At 37.5% G+C, this 8706-nt stretch overlaps 1 protein-coding gene across 7 annotated transcripts in view; it reads right to left on the bottom strand.

The window, feature by feature from the left end:
• GRM1 (glutamate metabotropic receptor 1) overlaps positions 1-8706 on the bottom strand; it is a 434400-nt gene that overhangs the window by 292331 nt on the left and 133363 nt on the right. The window lies entirely within an intron of this gene.

Genomic DNA, 8706 nt, shown 5'->3' on the forward strand with positions numbered 1-8706 from the left:
CAGATGAGTAATTGCCTGTGTACAGAGGTTGGAAAGGAATGCTTGCCAAGGGACATTAGGGAATGTTTTTCTGTGATGGAAATATTCTATATCATGATTTATATAGTTATGATGCTTAAAGAGAGTTATGATGCTTATACAGAGTTACAAGAATCATTAAATGAAACACTTAAAGTTGGTGAATTTCAATAAGGCTGATTTGAAATGTACATACTCCTCCATCTATCCCTGGGCATATTGAATTAGAATTGAAGGGGGGTGGAGCCCAGGAACTGATGGTTTTAGGGTTTTTGATACAGGCAGCCAAGCAGCTGACAAGCACCTAAATCATCAGCCCCCAACTCTACAATTAGCAAGAAATGGTAGTTCATTGTTCATCCCTGGGCAACCCTAGACTCAGAGATGACTGGACTAATCTGCCACTTGTGTAAATGTTTCCCACTCTGCATCTTGATCAGTCAGAAAACTAGGACATGACTCTGCTTTTTACAGGTCAGGTCAATAGGCCAGTTTGGGCAGGAAAACAGGAAACAAAGCTGCAAATAGTGTTTACTACTATTACTACCACTCCTACTGTCAATATTATTATTATTTACTATTCTCCTCATGTATCTTTACTTTTGAAAGAAAATCTTGAAGCCAAATAAATTTAAGAAATTAAAAAAAAAACAGAGTTAAAGTGTCAAAATAACAGGCAAAAAAGTTAAAATTTTCATTCCATTTTCCCTTTCAAATATGTCCTGAGAGGGGCGCCTGGGTGGCTCAGTCGGTTAAGCGTCCGACTTAAGCTCAGGTCATGATCTCGCGGTCCGTGAGTTCGAGCCCCGCGTCGGGCTCTGTGCTGACCACTCAGAGCCTGGAGCCTGTTTCGGATTCTGTGTCTCCCCCTCTTTCTGACGCTCTGTATCTCTCTGTCTCAAAATAAATAAACGTTAAAAAAAATAATTAAATATGTCCTGAGAGCAACTCAATTATTGTGAATGCCACCAGAGTGTAAAGCATATAGTTATGCTGTAACTATAGCTAGGCTTCAGAAGGTAGTGTAGGCTTCAGAAGGTAGTGGTTCTGAAACTTAACTCATCTTCAGTCTTTACAACAAGAAGAAGATCCAAAGTCTCTCATCAAGAAATTGTATTGACGGTTTGTGGTAGGATCCAGGAATGTGCATTTTTAAGTGCCCGTATTGTTTCTGTTGTGCAGCCAGCTTGGGAAGAAACTATCATGTTTCCACAAAATGTATTAATATAAAATCCCTGCTGTCTTTGATCAGCCTCAAACATAAACTTGACTAGATTATAATGACTTCTTTTTCCTCCATTCAAATTGAGCCAGTGCCGTATAGATACAGAGGGCAACCCTAAACCCTTCAGTATTTCTAGTACTCTAAAGGCAAGGAAAGACCAAGATGTTAGTCATTCAGTTTTTAGAAGTCCATTATCTGAAACATGGAAATAGGTATTGGTGTAAAGGAAGGGTTAAGCACAATGCAAATTAGTCACCCAAATATTGTGAAAATCCTAAGCATTTCTGTGGCTGAGATCTATGCTCACAATACTTGTCAATATCCTCCTACAAATAATGTTTAATCTCCAGAGTACTCTAAACTAAATCCCCTTTCCTTCCCTCGAATATATTTCTCACAGTCTTTTTCTAACAGTGTAATCTTCCACAAAGCTCTCATTAATCTGCGTGTGGAGGAGGAATGTTTTAAGAAAGGGATTGCCTGTCAGCCGGTTAGCAATCATTTTCTGCCCTTGGGAACTTACAGAAGGCCAGGTTATGTATCTATAAGTTGGGACCATCACACATCAGAAAATGCTCATCAGCTTTGCCAGCCTCTTGATTATAATCCATTTTGGTGGAGGTCATGCTTCACTGAAAGTTCACATTTACTTTATAATATATAACCTTTATAATTTTGTCTGAAGGCTGAAAACTTTAGATATTCCCCCCCCCCCCCATTTTTTCCATAATGGAAAGATAGGATCTAAAATAACTCATTTCTCATAAAAAAAATAAGTGTGGGAAACATAACACCATGGTATATCATCTTGTTTCAAGTGTATAAAGGTCACTTTTCCAAATATGTGTTTAGGTTCTAGAAGAAAAAGACAAAAACATTACCTTATATTTTTAAAAAAAAAGGAAAAGTTACTTCTTCTTTTGTTTTAAAATGAAGCAATAGCCATCTTTCCAGATAAAGCAAGTGCTGCTTTCCAGACATTTTTTTAATGTGCTTAATGTTGTTGTGCTTTCAACTCAAAAATCATGGTGTCAATGTTTTCATGGATCAAGTTTTAGAAGGAATTTCTCTTCAAAGACAAATATTGGAAAGTGGGTCTAGTGGGTTAGAAGACAAGAGTTGAGAGAGATGATAGATAAAACAGTGCCCACCAATAAGGGATAAGCATTTGGAATGTAAGGACTCTATTCTTAATAGTTTGATTGGCCAGGATATAGTAGGGAGAGGGGGAAAAATGAAAGGTTATTGGCTTAATTACCTTTATTGGATATTTCTTTTGTAGAGTGGATAAGTTAGAAGATGAGGCCATAATCCAATAAAAGGGGCTAGGGAATATATAATTAAATATGGCATACCCAATATATTTAATCATGTATTTAATCAGAGGCTCCTAACAAGATAGAATGTAAATCTACTGTAAAGGCTTCCCAAGATGAGGAAAACAGGGTGGAAAATGTCAACACTTGGCATACAACTAAAGCCAGAAAGCTCTCACTCATCCCCTGAGAATAGTGTGCCTTTAGGTCCCCACAAGACATCTACCACTGACACTCAGCTATAGTTTAACAGGCAAGTAGGCATTTTGTAATTAGAAAAACACAACTTAATGGGGTGCCTGGGTGACTCAAGTCGGTTAAGCATCTGACTTTAGCTCATGAACTCTCGGTTCATGGGTTCAAGCCCTGTGTTGGGCTCTGTGCTAACAGCTCAGAACCTGGAGCCTACTTCGGATTCTGGGTCTCCCTCTATCTCTGTTCGTTCCCCATGCACACTGTCCATCTGTCTGTCTGTCTCTCTCTCTTTCTCTCAAAAATATTTTTAAAAATTTTTATTTTTTTAGAAAATTGTATTCTTAAAGAAAAATACAGCCTAAGAGACAAGCAAAAATGAGTTGTAATTTTACAGATGAATTCTAGAGGCTGAGGCTGACTGAAGAACGTCAAACCTTACCATGCTAGATAAAACATACTGATCCTGGAATAGGAAAGGAAAAGCAACGACCACACAATGAAACCACTTGCTTTCTCTCTGACTCCCCAAGATTTCTGACACAGTTAGTTTTTACCACATCAAAACACCTTTTAGGCTTGATGGGAAAATTAACAAGCATATAAAACTTGTCAACTTTGAGGAGGTTATAATTTGATATTTATGTATCTATATGATATGATATGATACGGTAAGTTTGAATCTTGTCTCCACCACTTATTAAATTTAGGAATTTGGTATAGTTGTTTAACCTCTCTACCTTTCAAATCAACCTTTCAGGGTTGTTGTGAAGACTGGAGATATTAAATATTAATAGCCTAGTACATACCAAACACTCAATAAATGGTAGCTCTTATGTGTTCATACACATGAACCATGCTCACTTTCACTTTCTTCAAATAAAGGAACAAAAAATAGAAATTAGAACAAATCAGCCAGTTAACAATTACAGTTTTAATAATTATCACTTAAGATTTCAGTAAAATATCGCCCAATTGTTCCAAATTGGCTTCTATGTAAGTATAGTTCCATAGATACCGACTGTGTGCAAAGAGAATTAGACTGTGGAGTCTCATGTTATGATAAAAAATAATGAGCTTGAAAAGAATAGCCCCTTTATTGAATTATCACATAAAACCTTTAATACTGGGAGAGGAAAAAAATTAAGAGAAATAGATAATAATTAGAAATGTAAAATTTTCTTACAGAGATACTTCAGTTCATTTTCCAAGAAGGTGAATTTAAGCAATAAAATAAATTTCTAGAAGAGAGAGCAAACTAAAAGAAAACTAAAGTTAATGCTAATATCTCTTAAACACAACAATTACAACTTGACAGAGTATAATTTAGGGATTAAGAGCATGAATTCTGAAGTCAAACTGCCTAGGTTCAAATCCCAGCTCTAGATTTGCAGCACTTTTTGACAACTTTTCTACTTCTCCATACATCAGAGCAGGAATAATACTAGTACATTTCTCATTATAGTGTTATCATAATTAAATGGGTTAATGTATGCAAAGTGCTTAGAATAGTTTCTGGCATATAGTAGGTCCTAAACAAATGTGATGATCATCATCACCATCATCATTAGAATTACAGCTATGGTGAGCACAGTTCTGAGAATCATCTCAAAAGAGGCAATTTCATAGAGCCGAGATGGAACATTTCTTTGGTGTAATGATTAACTTGTGGTTAGTTAACTTACTTGGTGACAATATTCTGCCAATTTGTCTAAAGTCAAAGGTTTGATTATCTTGTAGGTCTGCTGGCTGCATTCCATGACCTCGTGAAGACACTAATACTGACCAGCTGTATTCAACAAATTCTCCTGGTTTTAATAAAGGTTACAGGTAAGAAAATGTAAGCTGATTAATCTAAATTCATGAATAATTTTAGAAAAAATTAATGTACAAATATATTCCTATTGATCATAGTTTTGTCACATGGTCTTAATGGTCTTAATATAAGTTGTTAATTTTGTACGAAAAAATAGACTCAGAGACAAAAAGTAACTTAAACAAGATCACATGATTCCTTGGTGTCAGGGCTAGAACTCTCAGCCCCTATTTCTTTTTATTTTTCCATTATTCTATATTCATTAAATATAGAATGCTCTTATTATCTTTGAGAACTTCCTATTTAAAAAATTCTATTTCTGTCATTATAGTTTATTATGCCATCATGGAAAACAGTTTCGATGACAGAATGTGGGATTTTAAGACCATCATAAGACTTTCTTATGAGAAAAATGAAAAGCCATTTTGAGGTATTGAGCACAGAAAGAGAGATATTACCTGACTTATTTTTTTTATTATTTAAATTATGTTTTTCCTTTTTTTAACTTGTTTTATTTTGTATTTTCTTTAATTTACATCCAAATTAGTTAGCATCTAGTGCAACAACGATTTCAGGAGTAGATTCTTTAACGTCCCTTACCCATTTAGCCCATCCACCCTCCCACAATCCCTCCTGTAACCCTCAGTTTGTTCTCCATATTTATGAGTCTCTTCTGTTTTGTCCCCCTCCCTGTTTTTATATTATTTTTTCCCTTCCCTTATGTTCATCTGTTTTGTCTCTTAAAGTCCTCATATGAGTGAAGTCATATGCTTTTTGTCTTTCTCTGACTGCCTAATTTCACTTAGCATAATACCCTTCAGTTCCATCCATGTAGTTGCAAATGGCAAGATTTCATTCTTTTTGATTGCCAAGTAATACTCCATTATATATATATATATATATATATATATATATATATATATATACATACATACACACACACACACATATATGCCACACCTTCTTTATCCATTTATCCATCGATGGACATTTGGGCTCTTTCCATACCTTGGCTATTGTTGATAGTGCTGCTATACACATGGGGGTGCATGTGTCCCTTTGAAACAGCACACCTGTATCCCATGGATAAAATGCCTAGTATTGCAATTGCTGGGTCATAGGGTAGTTCTATTTTTACTTTGTTGAGGAACCTCCATACTGTTTTCCAGAGTGGCTGCACCAGCTTGCATTTCCACTGACTTAAGTTTTTAAAAGATCACTTTGCCTTAAGAACAGATGATGGGGAAGGGCAGGGATCAATTAGGAGGTTATCACCATAATCCAGATGAGGGATGGTGGTGCCTTGGACTGGGATGGTAGCAATGAGAATGCCAATAATTTGTCAAAGTCTGGATATGCTTGGATGGTAGCACTACAACATTTCCTTTTATGTTGGATGTGAAGCATGAGAGAAAAGAGGGGTCATGAAGGCAAGAGAATATAAATCTTCATTCAGGAAGTTCTAATGCTTTTAACTAAATACCTTTTGCTGCAGTCTAAGCCATGACTTACTCATCCTCATCTCTATGAAAAGAGGTCCAACACCATCTGCACAATGTCCTCTTGTAAACCTGGAGGCAGCCAGAATCATACTATGTGCTGTGAAAAATACTAAACAATGGCTCCTGACCTCAAAGGAGTTTATCATTTAGTAAATGAACTCCTCTCCAAATAGAAGGGAGATATATTTAACAGCACTGCAAATGTAGCCAGAAGTTGCAGCTGGATGTTAAACTGTAACCCTTCCGGGCATGCCTGCACAAATGAGAGAACCAAGCCCACCAAATGTCCATCTGGGATAGAATATATTCCTCAGGAAGTGGAGGAATCAAACATCTGAAGGGAAAGCTAATTCTAGGTATGGTGTGGTGTTCCTGCTTGCCTTGGCTCCCTGTTCAGCTCCCTATGGACTCATGTATGAATTCCTATCTCTTCTAGGGAAGGGAGAGAACTGTGAACAAAGAATAGAAAGGGCTATTTTCCCCCAAATCCTCTAAGATATGAGAGTAACAGCCAATACTACTCTGATAGATGTCCATAGAAGATAGCCCAGAAAGGCAGAGAAGCACCAAGTGTGGCAGGCTTTGGCATCTCAAGAACTCCATGCATCCTTGGCAATAACCACTGGTGCAGGGAATAGCATCCTCAGAAGCTCAGGTGTTCATTGTCGTCATGATTCCCTACGATGTGTCATTAGCACCCAGCAGAGATAGGGCAGATAGACAGAGGAATAAAAGAGGTAGATATCACATGTAACTGACCTTTTCACAAGCAAGCATCTGAGAGACTCAGAAATACTTGTCTGAACTCAGCTATTATTAGCAGGTAAGCAAGAGTCAGAGAGGTAAGTTTATATTGTCATCTTTGTTCAGCTTTAAAATAATGATGAAAGGGGCGCCCGGGTGGCTCAGTCAGTTACGTGTCCAACTTTGGCTCAGGTCATGATCTCCCAGTTCGTGGATTCGAGCCCCACGTGGGGCTCTGTGCTGACAGTTCAGAGCCTGGAGCCTGCTTCGGATTCTGTCTCGCTCTCTCTGTGCCTCCCCCACTTGTGCTCTCCCTCTATCTCAAAGTTAATAAACATTAAAAAAAATTATGATGGGATGAGTTCTTTACACTCCAGGTACTCACTGCAACATTTTATATAATTATATTTCACAATTAGGCAGTCTGTATACCCCAAGGCTCACATATTTGCCACATCTGTGTAAAGTACCCAGAAATCAGGTAGATAGCCTCTTCATGGATGTTAAAAAAGAGAATGAATTCTGGAAAAACAGACAACTGTTCTTTTGAAAAGGGTAAACATGAGAATATTTTTAAGACAAGTGTCCTTCATAAAAGCAGTCATTTTACAAAATCAATAAAAAGAACAAATCTGTATGTCCTGGTACATATATTACCAACCTTATTTTGTATAACACTTCCTCCCTTTCACTCATAAAGGAAATAATATTCCATTTTTAAACACTTTTTTTTTAAGACTTGCTAAGTGGCTTCACACAACTGCACCATATTGAAGAAGCCAAAATGACATTTTGTGGCACTGTGCCAATTTTACTCAAATTTAATAATTTTTTCTTAATCTTGAATTGTATTTGACCTTAATTCCATTTCTCCTCATGAGAGAGTGTTTGTTTGTTTGTTTGTTTGTTTAGTTGTATTTATATCCTACCTTCTTTTCAAAAGTCTCCGGTACCTCTAGTTCCAGATGATGATGAGATTAGTGTTACTACTATTATGGCTATTAACACGTCAAGGACAGAGGGAAAGGTCTGGTGGGGATGTATGTCCAAACCATTACTACTCGGCGTCCTAGAGAAGAGGGTCAGTGGTTGAGGTGCTTCAGTAGGTGAGATATAGATTATATTCTAGCCAGTAGAGGAGATGAGAGGAGAAAAGGGAATCTGGAAGATGAGTGTGACAGAGTCAGGGATCAGTGGAGGCTTTCCCTTATGTAAATTCAGTAGGTTCCTTGGAAAAATTAAGCAGTTGCTTTGTGCAATATTTTTAGTAGGCAAATTAAACAAGACACCTTTTAGGTCAAAACCCTATGAAAAATACAATGACACTGAAAATCTATTCCCACAAAAGTGCATATCATATGATCCAGAAAGAAGAGCAGAGGTTTTGGAAGCCACCACCTACTGTTTCAGGAGTCACATGCTGAAAGCATCACTCAGCCATCCCACGCGTGCAAAAGAGCACATTGTCAGGTTCCACGGTTCAGCTGCATTTAGCCAGCCCTTCAAATTTCCTATCTTAATATATATTTCTATTTTCACTGCTACCCCTCCTCCACCAATACCCCATTAAGGCTTCTATGCTTTTTGAGGACATAAGCATGTGTGTGGTTTAGGGAGCTGGGGGTTGGGAAGGGCCAGAAGCAACTAAAAAGAATAATTCTCCAGAATAAAACATTCTGGCAACAACTTCCCATATTTTTCTGAAGTAGTCTCATCATCTTGTCATTGACTGCCCTGCTCTTGTCTAGCAGGAAAATGACAATAGCCCTATTTTCCATGAGCTCTAGAGCAAAGGTTCAGCCCAGAAGACACTCTCTGGAGTCAGGATGTCCAGATTTATGAGAACAAGTATATGTGAGCCAAAGTGTATGTGGGGGGGGGGGTGTAAGAAAG

This window comes from Herpailurus yagouaroundi, unplaced genomic scaffold, assembly GCF_014898765.1.
Source record: "Herpailurus yagouaroundi ecotype Mexico unplaced genomic scaffold, PumYag 198, whole genome shotgun sequence".
In the NCBI taxonomy this organism is placed as follows: Eukaryota; Metazoa; Chordata; class Mammalia; order Carnivora; family Felidae; genus Herpailurus; species Herpailurus yagouaroundi.